We start from the raw sequence: 20,074 nt of genomic DNA on the forward strand, positions 1-20,074 counted from the left end.
AAATGAAGGCTAGCTCAGGTCCTTTCCTAGTAACAAGCTTCCAGAAACCTCGACAATATCTTCAGTATAAACCTGTGCAGGTAGAATATTGATCAGAAAACCCTAAGCTGGATGTCACTTCTGGGTTTAAATGAAACCTGGATAATTCTCATCAGATCAGTCGCTCACTTGTGTCCGACTCTTTGCGACCCCATGAATCACAGCACGCCAGGCCTCCCTATCCATCACCAACTCCCGGAGTTCACCCAGACTCACGTCCATCGAGTCAGTGATGCCATCCAGCCATCTCATCCTCTGTCGTCCCTTCTCCTCTTGCCCCCAATCCCTCCCAGCATCAGAGTCTTTTCCAATGAGTCAACTCTTCGCATGAGGTGGCCAAAGTACTGGAGTTTCAGCTTTAGCATCATTCCTTCCAAAGAAATCCCAGGGCTGATCTCCTTCAGAATGGACTGGTTGGATCTCCTTGCAGTCGAAGGGACTCTCAAGAGTCTTCTCCAACACCACAGTTCAAAAGCATCAATTCTTCGGCGCTCAGCCTTCTTCACAGTCCAACTCTCACATCCATACAGGACCACAGGAAAAACCATAGCCTTGACTAGACGGACCTTTGTTGGCAAAGTAATGTCTCTGCTTTTGAATATGCTATCTAGGTTGGTCATAACTTTCCTTCCAAGGAGTAAGCGTCTTTTAATTTCATGGCTGCAGTCACCATCTGTAGTGATTTTGGAGCCCAGAAAAATAAAGTCTGACACTGTTTCCACTGTTTCCCCATCTATTTCCCATGAAGTGGTAGGATCGGATGCCATGATCTTCGTTTTCTGAATGTTGAGCTTTAAGCCAACTTTTTCACTCTCCACTTTCACTTTCATCAAGAGGCTTTTGAGTTCCTCTTCACTTTCTGCCATAAGGGTGGTATCATCTGCATATCTGAGGTTATTGATATTCTCCCAGCAATCTTGATAGGCCCCAGTAAAACTACTAGGAAAACCTAAGGCTTCTTTATAATAACTTTTACTCACTTTCAGTTTTCACTTTTGTGCATTGGAGAAGGAAATGGCAACCCACTCCAGTGTTCTTGCCTGGAGAATCCCAGGGACGGGGGAGCCTGGGAATCCCATCTATGGGATCGCAGAGTCGGACACGATTGAAGCGACTCAGCAGCAGCAGCAAAGGAGAGTAAACCCAAGAAATCACAGTAGCTGCCTTTCTTATGGGCTTCCCAAGCGGTGCTAGTGGTCAAGAACTGCTTGCCAATGAGGAGGCATAAGAGATGTGGGTTTGATTCTTGGGTTGGAAAGATCCCCTGGAGGAGAGAACGGCAACCCACTGCAGTATTCTTGCCTGGAGAATTCCATGGACAGAGGAGCCCGGTGGGTCATGACCCACCTCAGTTCAAGTCCCTATACACAGTGACTGTGACCTTGAAAAAGGTGTCCCTGTTGCATTTCCATATCCCTCATCACCGAAAGTTGTCAACAACTTAAATGCTCAAGACAGTCTCTCTGGCGTCCATCAAGGGCTCAGTAACTGTTCACTCTCATTATTACTGTCATCACAATCATTACTATTGCTAACATACTGGACTTCTGTTTCCCAACCTGCTGTATCTAATGACGTGCTCCCATCCATCTTTCAATGTTTAATTCTCTCTGCTACTGTTTGTAATGTCCAGGAGATTTTCAATCTACTGTAATTTTCCATAATGAAAAAGAACTCAGAACTATTCAACAAGGGTTATAACCCCAAACCTATTAATTCCCAGTTTTTTAAAACTTTCTGCCTTAGTTTCCTCATCTTAAAATGAAAGTAAGAGATCTACCTCAGGATTGTATGAGGATTAAATGATTTAACACATACAACACACACTCTACCATGCCTGTCACATAGTAATCATCCAGTAAATGTGAAATGTGATTATTTTTATTCCCTAAATGTTACTTTAAATGACTATTCTTATTTCTAGATGTTCTTTTGGACTCTAAGTCTGTCTAGGGTTTTCTGATTTGTTGGGGTTATTTTTCAGTATTTTATGTAGGGATTTTTTCCTCCTTTTTATACCTTTAGTCATTTTGCACTTATTTGTATTATCTTTCTGATTCTTTTTGTATGATTTCAAGATTTGGTAGTGCATCTTATTTCTTCAGTCTGTTGACTGACTCTCACTCATGGGGAGACTCTAGAAATGAGAGATTTGGGGGAAATAAGCCTCCTCTGTCATCACAGCTTGCACCCTCAGCCACTCATCACTCCCACACTGGAGCTGTCCTGCCTTGGGAGAAAAGAAAGAGCAGAGTAGTTCTAAGGCTCCCAGGGGGATTTTCCCCACTTAGACAGACTAATGCAATAACAGTAATGGTTGGGGGGAGGGGGATGGGCACCCAAGCACGTTTCCATTCCTGTCCTCAAGGTCACCCTCCTCAAGACTCTCCTACTGCCCACTTCCTCCAAACATGCTATTCTTACATTTTTTAAAGTGTTTTTAAAATTTATTTATTTTTAATTACAGGATAATTGCTTTACAATGTGTTGGTTTCTGCCATACATCAACATGAATCGGTCATAGATATACATATATGTATCCCTCTTGAACCTCCCCAGAGAAGCCACTGGCATCCCACTCCAGTACTCTTGCCTGGAAAATCCCATGGACTGAGGAGCCTGGTGGGCTGCAGTCCATGGAGTCGCTAAGAGTCGGACACGACTGAGCAACTTCACTTTCACTTTCCACTTTCATGCATTGGAGGAGGAAATGGCAACCCACTCCAGTATTCTTGCCTGGAGAATCCCAGGGATGGGGGAGCCTGGTGGGCTGCCATCTACGGGGTCGCACAGAGTCGGAAATGACTGAAGTGACTTAGCAGCAGCAGCAGCTTGAACCTCCCTCCCACTTAACCACCCCCATCCCACCCATCTTCGTTGTCCCAGAGCACCAGGATGAGCTCTGGCCTAGACTTACATTTGATGACCGGGGAAAGGTCAAGGCCACACAGCAAAGCCACCAGCTTCGTCTCTCTGAACAGACTAAGGGTCTTGCTCCTTGAGTGTTTCTGTGGGGTTACAGTCCTTGGTTGGTATCCAAACATGGTCTAGGGAAATAGTCTGAATTAAATGCAATTTGTCATTGTATTTCCCTTATCACTGTTACCGTGTTACCCAGAACACAGTAATAACTGCCCAGTGTTACCTGTACCTAAGGTTAACTTTGTTAAATACTGCAATTGATTAAGACCCCCAAACCTATATGTGTTTGCGCCTGACAGCGGGGCTGTCTGGTCTACACACATCCTCTGGTCCTTCAGCCTTGTGCAGTTAACCACACACATGTTTGACCTTCAGTCAAAAAGCAGCCATCCATCGCTTCTCAGCCTTTCGGCTAAGATCTAGTGTAAAAAGCAGCCATCCACCAGTCATAGATTTTTCAAGATCAGTAAAAAAAAACTTTGTTCTACAAAGTTTATATCCAGCCTCAGCCTAAACTTTGTAATCATAACAGATTTTCACCATAGGTCATTTATTTCACCTCTGTTTTCAGTTTAAGAAAATAAGGAAACCAAAATTATATCAACTTAACAGGATAGACAAATTCCATATTAGCTCTACTACCATGGCCTGGAGCTTAACCTCTCTGAGCTGTCTTCATCTCTAACAGTCTGATAAGAAAGCATCTTACTTCAAGTTCTACATCATTTCACAAGATCTAATCACTGGCTCTTGTCTTCTCTAAACACCCACCCATGCATGTTCTCATTTCTCCTGGGGTTCTTCCGGTAACCCTCAATTAAGACTTCTGGCTTCAAGTGTGTTTTCTTATCCAAAATTGAATTAAATTATATCAGCTTTATATATAATATAAGCTTTTTTCATTTTCATTGCTTTTGTAAGTTGGATAAATAAATGTCTATGTTCACGCCATCCTAGGAGTGGAGCCATAACTAGGAGTCATATATATAATTTAAAAATTTCCAGTAGCTACATTAAAAAAGAAACAGATGAAATTTATTTTGATCTATTTTATTTATTCTAATATATCCATAACAATATCATCACAACATGTAATCACTATTATAAACATTGAGAGATATGTATCTTCTTTTTGTATTAAGTTTTCAAAATCTGCTGTTTTGCACTTCTAGAACCTTGCAGTTCAACTAACTAATTTCAGGTGTCTATAGCCATGTGTGGCCATCATTCTAGATAGCAGAAATCTAGGTAAATTACATCCAGATATGAGAAGGGGTTATAGTCCATAAGCATTTATCTCGGGATAGAACACATTTGCTTTGATTATTTGCCATAAGAAATAAACATGTGGCCAAATAATAAACATCAGTTAAAGGCAGTAAATCAGCATGGGTTGTGTCTAAATACCCATGCAAATTTTTTCTCCAGAAAAGTAAGATAGTTGGCCTTGGCTACAATGTTTAAAACTATGCAGATTACCATTTGTACAAGTTTAATTATATTGCAATTATATTGCTCCATTATCAAAATATGAGTAAGTTATACACACAAAAATAATTGAAGACACATCACAGAAACAGCAAACACATGGCAAAAGAAATGGAGAAAATTATGAATGTATTGAAAACCAACATGTTATAGCTTACCTTTCATCTTAAACTATAGACTGTGTGCTCAGTCCTGTCTGACTCTTTGCAACCTCAATAAAATGTAGCCCACCAGGTTCCTCTGTCCATGAGATTATCAAGGCAAGAATACTGGAGTGGTTTGCCATTTCCTCCTCCAGGAGATCCTTCTGACCCAGGGACTGAACCCATGTCTCCTGCATTTGCATTGGCAGGCGAGTTCTTTACCACTGAGCTACCTGGGAAGGCAAACTATAGACTAAATTATCACTAAAGTTCAGCCAGGTAACAAGGTTACTGTTAGCCTGAAAACCCAAAAAGGTCTCTAGTTTTCTTACCTGAAAATGATGCTACTATCATTAGTGCTCAATACAGTACTTGATACAAAGTAGTACCCAGCTTTTATATTCTAGCCACAGTTATTTTATTATCTTTAATAAAAGCAGGAAAGAGAACAGGACAGAGACATGGGCACAAGGCGAGGCGCTGGGGATAAACCAAACAGCCTGAATCCCTAACCATGATGGATTTGGGATTCTAGTGGAGCAGAAGAGAGAGACAGGAGCTCAGTAAACAAATGTGCAACTATGGACTTTGGTACCTGCTGGAAGAGAATGGGATGTGGTGATGGAGAAGAAGTTCTATCTTGGCCCACCTTTCTTAGAAAGCAGCATACAGGATAAGGCCTAAGAAACCAGCACGGAGATAGCCTTGGGAAGAACTGAGAAATATGGTCCAGGACTTCTAGACCGTGGAGGGAGGCAAGACACTTTCAATCTTTTGGCTCCTGAGTTGTCAAAGCATAAAACTAAGACCAACAGAACTTTTTTTTAAAAGGAAGGAGGGAAGAAAAGAGCTGAGTTTATTTACTCACCACCAAGGGAACACATGCCCCTGAAGGAATATGCTGAGTGTTTTGTTAGAGGTGGAAGGAAGGATGGGGAACAGGGAGGCAGGGGACCCCAGAGAAGGATGACTCATGGTGGTCCTGCTAATAAGGATGGAAAGCTGCTCACTAAACAGGGTAGGATAAGTCCACAGGCCTGTATGTAGCTGATTGTGGTATGATTTTAAGGTCTGCACTTAACAAATAAGTATTTTAACAAAAAAAGGTATGATGCTGTGTTTATGTTATTCACAAGATAGTTGTCACATTAGTAATGGATGAGTAACAAATTCACAGCACAGCTTGGTAATGGGCCCACATATAAAGTGGTGTGATGAAAACCTTCTTTTGCTAACTGTCTCTTCTCAGCCTCAAAGGAATGGGTCTGGGTTTGCCCCATGTGGCTATGAAGAGGTGAAGCTGAGCCAAAGAGATCTTGTCCCAGGTGATGTAGGCCCAGGCCAGGGAAGGCTCTAAACCGGGGAAGGATGAAATCCACTTAAGGACTGGAGACCTCCTCACTCCAAACCCAGTAGCACCAAGCTCTCTTGGGTGCAGGCCTGGGAGACAGAATGTCATGTCAGGCTCCACTCAGGCCTCCCCAGCTGGATTCTGCAGTTAATGTATTTAGAGGATTCCTGGGTATATTATTGCCCGAGAACTGCATTGGCTTGATAAGGACACTGGAGGGTCCTTCAAACAGTGATTGGCCCTGGAGTATTTCAGAAGGACAGTAACATGATCCCAATTTTAAAGATCCATGTGGCTGATCCCCAGGGAAGGTTGACTGCTCTCTCCCTGGGAACCCAGCCTATGTGAAGAAGTAACCACGCAGGAATCAAGTCTTGCTGGTGCTTTCTCTTTGGATTCTGATGTCTTGGAAATCAGAAAGAAAGGAAGGGAAGAGAACCAGTCTAGACCAGTAGAGCAGGTGTGCAGTCTGTCTTAATTGATTCAGTGAGGTTAATTTGATAATTATTTATGTACAAACAGAGGAAGGTTAAAAATCCAGTTCATGAAAAAAAAAATCTAGTCCATGGTGTACTGCTCTGTACACACAAGATCAGACTATCAAAAAATATTTCCTTTGAAGGAAGTCCATAAAAGATGGGCTATATGTACACGTATAGCTGATTCACTTTGCTGCATAGTAGATTCTAACACAGCATTGTAAAGGAACTATACTCCGATAAAAAAATTTTTAACAAGATACAACAAACTTTAAAAGAAAAATATCTCCATATATCTTGATAGGGTATTATATATGTATGTGTGTATACATGTAAATATACACACAAATATATTTAAAGAATATTTTATAGTCTCAGAATTTTGATGTTGATTGTTATAGAAAGATAATGGCCTCCAAAAGTATAATTTTCAGAACTATTTAAAAATGTAACCATATAAGAATCTTTTCTTTTTCTGACAGTAGTTTTTGGGTAAGTTAGGAATTTTCCATTTTTAATCTTTAAGACTGATGTTTGTTAATTAGATTGTCTCTCCGAATTGAATTCTTAGAGAAGTGACCCCAATGTTTAAAAATAAGTTCAAGTGTATTTAGAAACCTTGGGAGGTTTGTCATTATGTAGACAAAACAGTCAGGTCATTGGATTTATTTTCCCACCGAGATATTTTGTTGTTGTATGAACTTTTCAAACAAAGGTTCAACAAGTGGAAAGCTGAGAAATTTACAATATTATCCTTTTGAGTCAAATGACGAAGTATGTCTGAGCAGAAGCAACAAGGCTAATATTCATTTCATTGTTTAACCAGATGATAGGATAATTTTATGCTGTTTATTTATGTATGAAATTGGGAAGACTGAAGAGTTTACATGCTGGTTTTAAAAATAAAAGGTTGTATGTGTTGTACAAACTTTGTAAAATGTTTAAAAGTACAAAATGAATTATAAACATAAAAATTATCCATGATGATATTACCCATAGACAATTGCTGTTAACTTCTGGTCAGTTTCCTTCCCGACTTTTATTCTGCTTTTTTTTCCACCTAAGAATAGACTGAAAAAAATTTTCTGAGTCATTAATTTTTCCAAATATTATTTTTAAATATCTACAGAATGCTTCATTAGAGGTGGTACTATAACTTATTTAACTAATGCCCTTCTACTGAATATTTTGGTTATTTCCAACTGTTTAGAAATACTACTACAGTGGAACTCCTTGAAGATAAACATTCATTAAAATTACACTTTAAATGATTTTGTGTGTATATACTTTCTTATTAGATGTCTGACTTTGTGCTTTTCTGAGAGCTAGATGGCAAGGTGATATCATTCCTGATTTACAGGTGAGGATCTGATCCAAGAGTGTTCACGAAGTTAGTGGAGGGAGTGGATTTAGAACTGGGAGTTAGGGCTCTTCAATAGGGCTCTTTCCTACCAGAAACATCACAGATAATGGAAAGAGTATCAGATGCCACTTCATCCATTATTTAGATAACTAAGTACTGTTTGAGATAAAATTGATTTTTAAATGCTTCAGTTAGAACTGATTCAAATGTTTTCTTTTTAATAGCTGAGTAATACTCCATTGTGTATATGTACCGAGGTGGATGAAACTGGAGCCTATTATACAGAGTGAAGTAAGCCAGAAGGAAAAACACCAATACAGTATAATAACGCATATATATGGAATTTAGAAAGATGGTGACAATAACCCTGTGTACGAGACAGCAAAAGAGACACTGATGTATAGAACAGTCTTATGGACTCCATGGGAGAGGGAGAGGGTGGGAAGATTTGGGAGAATGGCATTGAAACATGTAAAATATCATGTATGAAACGAGATGCCAGTCCAGGTTCAATGCACGATACTGGATGCTTGGGGCTAGTGCACTGGGACGACCCAGAGGGATGGTATGGGGAGGGAGGAGAGAGGAGGGTTCAGGATGGGGAACACATGTATACCTGTAGGGGATTCATTTTGATATTTGGCAAAACTAATACAATTATGTAAAGTTTAAAAATAAAATAAAATTTAAATAAATAAATAAATGCTTCAGTTATCAAAAATGAATAATTCCCGACACTGCTATCTTTTTACAACCACAACACTAATGAAATACCTTTATTTACTTATTTGTCTTGCCAATCTAGAAAGAATTTAACTAATCTCCATGTCGCTTCCCCTACTGGACTCCTTGAAGACAGACGTTATGTCTTACCTATCTTTGGATTCCAGCTCTTGACATCATATTTGGTGTTACTGATCCCCAATGAATGTTTGTAGAATTGAATGTATATTTTATTAAACACTAAAACAAAAAGGTCAGTGAAGAATTAACAGGCTGACTCATGCTCATGTATGGTGGAAACCAGCACAATATTGTAAAGCAATTATCCTCCAATTAAAAATAAATAAATTTAAAAAATAAAACAAGCCTGCCTATTTGAAAAAAAAGAATGAACATACCTTTTAATCCTTTGGCATAAGAATAAAAATAAAACACTATTTTTCAGATGAAATATTTTTAAAGATTACACTCCATTTATAGATATTATAACATATTAGCTGTATTCCCTTACAATATATCCTTGTGGCTTATTTATTTTATTTTATATATAGTAGTTTGTACGTCTCAATCTCCTCCCCCTAACATGCCCTTCTCTCCTGCCCTCTCCACACTGGTACCACTAGTTCATTCTCTATATCTGTGAATCTGTTTATTTTTAATTATATTCACTCTTTATTTTATTTTTTAGATTCCAGACATAAGTCATAGCATACAGTATTTTATCTTTCTCTGTCTGACTTATTTCACGAAGCATAATACCCTCCAGGCCCATCCATATTGTTGCTGCAAATGGCAAAATTTCATTCTTTTTTATGACTGAGTAGTATTCCATGGGGGCTTCCCCGGTGGCTCAGGGGTAAAAAATCTATCTGCAATGCAGATTTGATCCATGGATGGGGATGATCCCCTGGAAGAGGGCATGGTAACCCACCAGGTTGCAAAGAGTCAGACATAACTAAAATGACTTAGTGCACACACACACACACACACACACACACACATGCGTGCACTATTCCATTATGTGTATATATCACATCTTCTTCATTCATCCCTTGATGGACATTTAGATTTTTTCCATATCTTGGTTGCTGTAAATAATGCTGCTGTGAACATTGGGATGCATATATCTTTTCAAATTAATGTTTTTATTTTCTTCAGCTATATACCCAGGAGTGAAATTACTGAGTCTTAGGGTGGATCTACCAGGCTTCTCAGGTGACACGAGTGGTAAATAACGTGCCTGCCAATGCAGGAGACGTAAGAGACTTGAGTTCGATCCCTGGGCTGGGAAGACCCCCTGGAGGTTGGCTGCCCACTCTAGTATTCTTGCCCGGTGAATCCCATGGACAGAGGAGCCTGGCAGGCTACAGTCCGTAGGGTTTCAGAGTCAGACACAACTGAAGCGCCTTAGCATGGATGCACACATGGTAGTTCTGTCAATATTTTTTAGTTTTTTGAGGAGCCGCCATACTATTTTCCATAGTGGCTACTCCAATTTACATCCCACCAACAGTGTACAAGAGTTCCCTTTTCTCTACATCCCTACCAACATTTGCTATTTGTGGTTCAAATGAAATATTGAATGCTTCATTCATCAATTCAGCTAATCAGAATTAGATAATGCAAAGATGCAACCAGCATGGCCCGTCCTCCATTTCTGGAATATGCCACCAACTGCAGGGTTTTGATAAGTATGCAGACAATAGCAATGAAATTATACATACTGTCACCGGGCAAATATGCAAAAGTGAAATCAGAGCGGAACTGAGAAAGAAGAGAGATTCGTAAATGTACGGAACATTGAACATGTAGGCTGTGTATTAATCAAATATATGATGGCAGTGGAGCCAGAAAGTAGTAAGATTTCAGTGACTTAAAAACATAGCTTATCCTCAAAGTAGAGTACCAAAAAAAGAGGTGGAATGAGTGTAGTTATATAACCACGTGGAGTTACCAGGTGGTATTTTCACCTTCTTCAGCCTCTGCCTCAGCTGGAGCTCTTCAGCGTTTGGCAGCAATGTCCTCAAAGTTTATACACATGGACTGTATTCTCCTTCATTTGCTCTCTTAGGCAAAAGCAGATTCCACAGTCCCTTCCAAAAAGTGATAAAAACTTAAGAACAATACTGTATCTGAAGTCTCATGACATAAGATTCCTGCTGATTGGAGGCCAGACCATGTGCCCCTGAAGATGCCAGCACTCTGATTGCTGCAGATAAGGCTGGAAAAAGCCAAGGGGTTGATTTATCCAGTACCGCATGGGCCTGGGGCTATGCCCACAGCACTAGTCAGAGTGTCTGCTCACTGAGACCTGCTCAGACCTCTTGGAGATGAAGCATTCAGAGTGCATGTGACCAGAACAAGCAGCATCTCCAGACCCTAGGAGGGCAGTCTTGCAGGCAAGGACATCTGAGGCTCCCTGCCAGCCGAGAGAGGCCACGCTGAGCCGCAGTCAGAGCCCTGCACTCTGCCAGCACTGTTGTGACAGTCTGGGGCAAGTCACTTGGATTCTAAAATTCTTCATTTCCTCAATCATAAAAATGTGGTCATAAAACCTCTCTCTCATATTTCCAGAAATAATACAGTTGAACACATTTTGCACACAGTTATCTTGCTACAAATGCCAAATAGTATTGAGACAGGAATGAGTTTCAATATCAAGAAAGCTGTAGTCCAAATACATTTCTTATACTCATTTAATTCTCGTATTATTTTGTGACCTAGTATCTACTTCCTGGAATGTATTAAGGAGTGCCTTGTTTTCAAAACTATTATTCAGTGCATTCTTTGCTGCTGGTATTTTCTAATAACATAGTTTGGATACCTCAGCAGAAATGGCATCCTCCCGTAGCACTGTCCCCGTCAAAAAATGAACAGTTTATTGACTTTATACTATCCCATGCAAATACTGATGCTAGAACTCAGCCAGTGATTTCATGGCTTTGATGGTGACTTTCCAAACACGGCAACTAAAGTACCTGTTAAGTCTAGAGATAGTCCTGGATAACATTTAATACTAATAATCTGTTCTTTCTAATCTTTAAGATATAGGCTCTTTGGCCTGTATTTAAAAGACAAGCCATGTAGCCAGCTTTGGCACACTCCCTCCCTCAAATTCTGTTAATATGTAATCCGCTACAACTGCGTAGAAAGTGTAAATTCATTTTGTGCCCATTCACAGATCATCTGAGGTGCAATGCATTGAGCTAAGGAAACTCTTGGAGTGCCTTCCAACAGAGGATTGATCCTTGAGGAGTTTCATGCTGAAGTTGCTAGAACTCATTATCAGACCTGGCAAAATATTTTTTCTGTGTTGATTCTTTTCCCCTAACAATAAAAGTAATATATGCCCATTTGTGAACATTTGAGATATATAAATATAAAGATAAAGCAAAAAAAAAAAAGTACTCCTAGTATAAGAACCTAGGGGCAGCCAGTGTTAATAATTTGGTATATTTATATAAAAATAAGGCCATACATCATATGCATTTTGTATCCCACTTTTTTGATGTTGCATCACATTGTTAATATTTTCTCAGATCATTAACCATCTTTAAAAGTGAATGCATACATTTCATGGTGTTTGTTGTCATTTTTGTTCAGTCGCTAAGTTGTGTCCAACCCTTTGTGACTCCATAGACTGCACCATGCCAGGCTCCCCTGTCATCGTGTTTATATACCATAATTTAACCTAAATTTTTGATATTATAAACAAAACTATGAAGAATTCTTGCCTGCTTATAATTTTTTATAATAAGCTCACAGAATTATTTAGATCAATTGGCATGCTTTTTTCTTTCTTTCTACTACAAGTTCTACTCTCATCCAGTAATAGACATAATTTAAGTACTAAGCAAGAAGAAAACACAATTATGCCAAATCATATTATGTAAATATAACTAGAGCTAGCATTTTGATATAAATTCTATTTTATTTTTTAACTTAAACCAAAATATGACTCGGTATATGATATGAGCAGAAGATATAAATTTTTAAAATTTCTCCAAAGTAGCAAATTTTCCCATCACATCTGCAGTGATCTACCCATCCCCCATCAATTTCTAGTGATCTCAGTTCTGCCCCTAAAGTGGATATGTTGAATACAGTCAAGATTTTCTTAGAACTCAGGTCTGAGGATGCTGCTGCTGCTGCTAAGTCACCTCAGTCATGTCCGACTCTGTGCAACCCCATAGACGGCAGCTCACCAGGCTCCCCCGTCCCTGGGAGTCTCCAGGCAAGAACACTGGAGTGGGTTGCCAGTTCCTTCTCCAATGCATGAAAGTGAAAAGTGAAAGTGAAGTCGCTCAGTCATGTCTGACTCTTAGCGACCCCATGGACTACAGCCCACCAGGCTCCTCCATCCATGGGATTTTCCAGGCAAGAGTACTGGAGTCCCCACTCCAGTGGGGACTGGAACTGCCGTTGCCTTCTCCAGGTCTGAGGATGAGATACACAACAAATTAAATATGGTGTTTAGCAGTTATTCCCCTTGTTAAAGGCCTGGAGTTAGTCTAGGGTTAGATAGACTTAAAAATTCTCTCCTCAGCCACTCCACCATTTCTTAGAGCCCTGCACCCTTGTCTTCAGCTGTAAATCTAGAATGAGGTTGACTCAAAGATCTGCATTATCCTTTACCACAGAACATCCCATTGGTTTTAGATCATTCCAAGCATTTGGACAGAAGGTGCTGTTTCCCAATGTGCCTTGATTTCAATCAGTGAATTTTTTTCCCTCTCAATTGCACTCTACCTACCCTATCTCCTCATGCTTCTCTCATGCATTTGTATGAGCTCCCAGCAGGTGACATTTGAGCTTACAATCTACTGCATTTTTTAAAATTATTTTTATTTTAGGTTTCTTGAAGGCCAATCTGGCTAAAACCATGCATCTAAATTAGAACTAAATTGATTTCCTTATGTCAAATTGAGCAGTAACTTGATAAGCATTCTAGTGCATTATAAACACAAGAGTAAATTATATAGTGACTGTATTATAATCTCATATGCAAATAATAATGTACATAAAAACAGGATTGATATAATGAAAAGGCCCAAAAAACTCACAATTTTGTAAAGGAGGAAAATGTTGGAAATTCTGACCTGCACCTACTGAAACACAGGATCAGGCAGACCCCTCTTGAATCATCACACAAAGGATTCAAGAACTTTTCTTTAAACAAGTTAACACAAATGCCTTGGAAAGGAACAGAGATCATTCTGTTATTTTTGAGATTGCACCCAAGTACTTTGTTTTGGGCTCTTTTATTGACTATGAGGGCTACTCCATTTCTTCTAAGGGATTCCTGCCTACAGTAGTAGATATAATGGTCATCTGAATTAAATTCACCCATTCCAGTCCAATTTAGGTCACTGATTCCTAAAATGTCGATGTTCACTCTTGCCATCTCTTATTTGACCACGTCTAATTTCAGCCTTGGGATTTCTTTGGAAGGAATGATGCTAAAACTGAAACTCCAGTACTTTGGCCACCTCATGCGAAGAGTTGACTCATTGGAAAAGATTCTGATGCTGGGAGGGATTGGGGGCAGGAGGAGAAGGGGATGACAGAGGATGAGATGGCTGGATGACATCGCTGACTTGATGGACGTGAGTCTCAGTGAACTCCAGGAGTTGGTGATGGACAGGGAGGCCTGGCGTGCTGTGATTCATGGGGTTGCAAAGAGTTGGACACGACTGAGCGACTGAACTGACCTGAATTTACCCTGATTCATGGACCTAATATCCCAGGTCCCTATGCAGTATTGCTCTTTACAATATTGCCAAACATTCATTGGATCAAATTGCCAACATCTGTTGGATCATTGAAAAAGCAAGAGAGTTCCAGAGAAACATCTACTTCTGCTTTATTGACTATACCAAAGCCTTTGACTGTGTGGATCAAAACAAACTGTGGAAAATTCTTCAAAAGATGGGAATACAAGACCACCTTACCCACCTCCTGAGAAATCTGTATGCAGGTCAAGAAACAACAGTTAGAACCAAACATGGAACAACAGACTGGTTCCAAATTGGGAAAGGAGTACGTCAAGACTGTGTCACCCTGCTTATTAACTTATATGCAGAGTACATCATGCGAAATGCTGGGCTCAATGAAGCACAAGCTGGAATCAAGATTGCCGGGAGAAATATCAATAACCTCAGATATGCAGATGACACCACCCTTATGGCAGAAAGTGAAAAGGAACTAAAGGGCCTTTTAATGAAAATAAAAGAGGAGAGTGAAAAAGCTGGCTTAAAACTCAACGTTCAGAAAACTAAGATCATGGCTTCCAGTGCCATCACTCCATGGCAAATAGATGGAGAAACAATGGAAACAGTGACAGATTTTATTTTCTTGGTCTCCAAAATCACTGCAGATGCTGACTGCAGCCATGAAATTAAAAGACGCTTGCTCCTTGGAAGAAAAGTTTTGACCAACCTAGACAACATATTAAAAAGCAGAGACATTACTTTGCTGACAAAGGTCCATCTAGTCAAAGCTGTGGTTTTTCCAGTAGTCATTTATGGATGTGAGAGTTGGACCATAAAGAAAGCTGAGCACTGAAGAATTGATGCTTTTGACCTGTGGTGTTGGAGAAGACTCTTGAGAGTCCCTTGGACTGCAAGGAGATCCAACCACTCAATCCTAAAGGAAATTAGTCCTGAATATTCATTGGAAGGACTGATGCTGAAGCTGAAACTCCAATCCTTTGGCCACCTGATGCAAAGAACTGACTCATCTGAAAAGACCCTGATGCTGGGAAAGATTGAAGACAGGAGGAGAAGGGGACGACAGCGGATGAGATGTTTTGATGGCATCACCGACTCTATGGACATGAGTTTGAGCAAACTCCAAGACTTGGTGATGGACAGGGAAGCCTGGCGTGCTGCAGTCCATGGGGTCGCAAAGAGTCAGACACGACTGAGCGACTGAACTGAATTGAACATGAATGCAATGTGTTTAGCATTTTTTGATGTAAGATCAGGAGACTAAAGGAGATCAATCCTGGGTGTGCATTGGAAGGACTGATGCTGAAGCTGAAACTCCAATACTTTGGCCACCTGATGCAAAGAGCTGACTCACTGGAAAAGACCCTGATGCTGGGAAAGATTGAGGGCAAGAGGAGAAGGGGACAACAGAGGATGAGATGGTTGTATGGCATCACTGACTCAATGGACATGGGTTTGGGTGAACTCCGGGAGTTGGTGAAGGACAGGGAGACCTGGCGTGCTGTGGTTCATGGGGTCGCAAAGAGTTGGACAAGACTGAGCGACTGAACTGAACTGACTGACAGGAGACTAATACCAATTACTCTCAGCATCCACCCACTAACATACTGTAAATTATTTACTTGGGAGTCTATTTCAGTGAATTTTACCTTCAGGAGGTAGCAGTAAGGAAAGCTTTGCTAAAGCCAGACTTGTTTTTGCATGTGAAAATGTTGTGCTTTTTCATTTGAATAAATCACTGAATTGGTCTAAATAGAGTGGGTTCTTTGTTGTTGTTATTATAAGCTTTTCTGGTCTAGAATTTTCCTGTTTACTCACTGTGAAGAAGGACAGTGCTTTTCGCTTCTAAAATTGGAGTGGTAGTTCTAACTATAAGCAAATCGAAAATGATCATGTTCATCAAAACCACCACAGTGAACCATGACCCGGGAGATGGTTTCCAACAGTCCATCTCTGGGGCTTTGAAGAGAAATACAAGTGTGCATAGCCATGCATGAGTATAATAATACACACCTATAGATTTCTATATATGATGATGGTTAAATGTTACAGTGTCTATAAATGTTTAGCATAATGTCTGGCATGTTCAACTCACTCCAGTATTCTTGCTTGGGAAATCCCATGGACAGAGGAGCCTGGTGTGCTATAGTCCATGGGGTCACAAAGAGTTGGACACAACTTACCAACTAAACCACCAAACCACCACTGGCATGTTGGGAGCTCAGTACTTGTTCATGGCAGTGGGTGGTGGTATTTGGCAGTTTTTGACCAAATCAGATCTGGTTTTTCTTACTAGACCCCAGCAGTCAAACTGCTTTTGTTAACTTTGCAATCTCTTCTTGCATATGGAGAGATCCGTTGAGCTGTTCATTTTTAAAAATGAGATCCTGGTTATATGGCAAGTTATTTATTTTAATTTCAATTTACCAAGAGGGATACACATGAATTATATTAGAATTGTTCCTAATAACATTGTATTCAAGGATGTTGAATTTATGAAAGATTTGACTTTCCAACATGTGAAGTGATTTCCAAGTAGATACATTCTTAAAGCTTGTACTATTGTGCTCAGTCACTTTAGTCATATCCAACTCTTTACAGCCCCATGGACTGTGGTCCACCAGAATCCTCTGTCCATGGAATTCTCCAGGCAATAATACTGGAGAGCATTGCCACTTCTTACTCTATGGGATTGTCCCAACTCAGGAATCGAACCCCTGTCCCTTATGTCTCCTGCATTGGCAGGCAGATTCTTTATCAGTGGGCCATATGCATTTTTAAAGGGAGGAGAGTGGTTCTGCTCACTTTCCTTTTTGCCATTTAAAAAAAAATTGAAATTATAAAGATACACATCTTGAATTGTTCTCCTTAATATAAAGCTTTGGGGGCAGATGAGCCTGTGATAATGGTGAGCAGCATAAGGACAGGGTGAATCTGAGGAATTTCTCAGAAACCAGAACCCAGAAACATCTGAATATTCCTATCAGAGACCAGAGGAAAATAGTGCGTGGGAATAAGAGAAACATAAATCAGAGGGCTCTTTAACTGTATTTGACTTCAGATCTACCTGGTCAACCCAAGGAGAAGATGGGCTCAAACTTGGTGGTTATCGAACTTGGCCAGAAGGACCCAAACTGAGAGGAGACAGTATGTCCAAGGCCAACAAACAGACAGAGGGAAACCAGTCAACACCCAAAAACCGAGAGTAGTGGACACCTGCTCTTTTCGCCTGCCCAGACTCCTTCCTTCCTTCTGGAGATAGCACGTTGATTTTACCTCGTTGCTTGTCAGCCCTCCAGCCAAGGCTTGGCACATGACCTCAGCTGAGCCAGTCAAGTGCCCTCTCCCAGGAATTTGAATCTTCAACTGAAAGTGCAAGGAGCTGATTCATCCTGACAGCAGTGCCCCGAAAAACTCTCCATTCGTTTTTGTACCTTGATCCTCACCACAGCCCTCAGGCTGGTCTTTTCTGAGGCCTGTTTATTTAACTTTTCTTCAACTTCTGTGTGCTGCTCCATGTCATTCCAGCAAATTCCTCTTTTATCATTGAGTTAGCCTACATAATTTCTGTTGCTTGCCACCAAAGAACCCTGGCAGGGATTCAGGAATCCAGACAGCAGTCTGGCCAGCAGAAATGGTGGGTCAGCAACCTTCCACCCCGGTCAAGGAGTCTCTTATATTAACATGTGAGGAGAGAGTTTCCCTTAGAAGCAACATTCAGGTCGACAAGTGCGCATGGATGAACTTTTGCTAGGAAACTCATCTGGCAGTCATCCAGGATGGCCTGGGGAATGTGAGAACTGAGTTACTGATTAATCATTGCTTATCACCGAATTATGAGGCTCTTTCTGTTTTGTATGCAACTGAGAGCTGGCCCCAGTCAAATCAAAATTGACTCAATCAATTGATGAAAGAAATAGTAGCCATTGAAATATTAGGTTTCCCCAGAGACTCAGTCGGTAGAGTGCACCTGCAATGCAGGAGAACCAGGTTTGAGCCCTGGGTCGGGAAGATCCCTTGGAGGAGAAAATGGCAACCCACTCCAGTATTCTTGCCTGGAAAATCCCATGCACAGAGGAGCCTGGGGGACCTCGAGGCCATCAAGTCATGAGCTGGCAACTAAACCACCTCTGAAATATTGTCTCTTCCCAAAAGATGTCACTTGGAACAACTATTTAGCACATTGATGAAGGTAACTTTGTTTGCCAGCTTGATTTCAGCCCTCAAAAAGTTCTGGCCTCTGCTTTTTGTACAAGAAAGACCTGGTCAAAATTTTTGCTGCACTGCTATATTTTGGTATTCATGTCTATTTTCATTAATTATATCCTTTTACTTTGCAAGCCCTGCCTTTTCTTCTCTACCAACAATAATTTTTAACTGCTTTAAATAACTTAATTTGAACATGCTCAAAGTTCATACCCAGAACCAAATAAACTGAATAGAGCATTTTAACGATATAAAAAGTCTGATATTTTCTTTTTCTCATTATGCACATTTTGGAAAACTTCTGTCTAAACTTGTGTACACATTCTTGACCCTTACTTTTCATAGCTGACTTGTTTGACTCTTGACATTAGGCTTATTTTTTTTTTAAGAAGTGGATTCAGTCAACCAAATTGTAAAAAATAAAAAGCTCTGGCCAAGGACAAGGTTTAGTTGATGATTGATGAAGTGAATGGGTGGCTTGAGGTGATTCGCCTCAGAGTTACTGCAGATAGTTAGTACAGGTGATTGCTAGTCAGAACACCAAGAAAAGGTAAGATTTCCAGGTGGACTAGCTAACTTCTAGCTGTCTGAGAAAAAAAGCAACCTGGTAAGCTGTTCTTTTTAAAAAATTAATTTTTATTGGAGTATAGTTGCTGGTGGCTCAGATGGTAAAGAATCTGCCTCCATTGCAGGAGACTCAGATTCAATCCCTGGGTCAGGAAGATCTCCTAGAGAAGGGAGTGGCTACCCACTCCAGTATTCTTGCCGGGAGAATTCCATGGACAGAGGAGCCTGGTGGGCTAGAGTCCATGGGGTCACAGAAAAGTTTGACAAGACTAAGCGACTAACACACACACACAGTTGCTTTACAATGTTGTGTTAGTTTCTACCATATAGTAAAATGAATTAGCCATATGTATATATATATATATCCTCTTTTGTTCCCATTCAGGTCACCACAGTGCATTAGGTAGAGTTCCCTATACTATACAGTATGTTCTCAATAGTTACCTATTTTATACATGGTATCAATAGTGTATATGTGTCAATCCCATCTCCCAATTCCTCCCACCCTGTCTTTTCTCCTTGGTATCCATATATTTGTTTCTAACTGGCTAACAAGCTCTTTTTGCTCTTGAGTATCAGGCAAAGCTTTCGTTACTATGGGAAAGGCAGTGCAAAATGCAGGTTTTAGGTTCATCTTCAAACACAAAAGGAGAATGTGTTTCACTTAATTTTTTATACAGTGTACCGTTTCCCTCCTCTCCCATGCTGCTATTTTAATCTTTTATAAATATTTGGTCCCATTGAGATCAGAGGGTGAGGGCCCTGTTGAGACCTGTGGGTAACTGTGGTCCCAATTGTGGTCCCAAGTCACTTCAAATATATTTGAAGATGTAATTAACTTATATCTTCAAAAGAAAATTTGAACCCATCAAGGAATAAGTATTTAAGAAATGTCTGTATATTTAAGTATTTACTGTATCTTTAATACACTTAGCAGGAAAATTAAATAACCATTAATACTAGCAATACAGGGCCAAAATGTAGGGAAAACGACAATTTAGTTCTTGACACTATCACAATCTGAGGTGCTTCTCAGAGGGACAGAAGATTCTACCCAGAGCAAC

At 40.2% G+C, this 20,074-nt stretch overlaps 1 protein-coding gene across 1 annotated transcript in view; it reads left to right on the top strand.

Moving 5' to 3' along the window:
- The window catches only part of COL4A3 (collagen type IV alpha 3 chain), a 163,540-nt gene that overhangs the window by 5,840 nt on the left and 137,626 nt on the right, over window positions 1-20,074 (top strand). The window lies entirely within an intron of this gene.

Source organism: Bos indicus, chromosome 2, assembly GCF_029378745.1.
Source record: "Bos indicus isolate NIAB-ARS_2022 breed Sahiwal x Tharparkar chromosome 2, NIAB-ARS_B.indTharparkar_mat_pri_1.0, whole genome shotgun sequence".
Taxonomy (NCBI): domain Eukaryota; kingdom Metazoa; phylum Chordata; class Mammalia; order Artiodactyla; family Bovidae; genus Bos; species Bos indicus.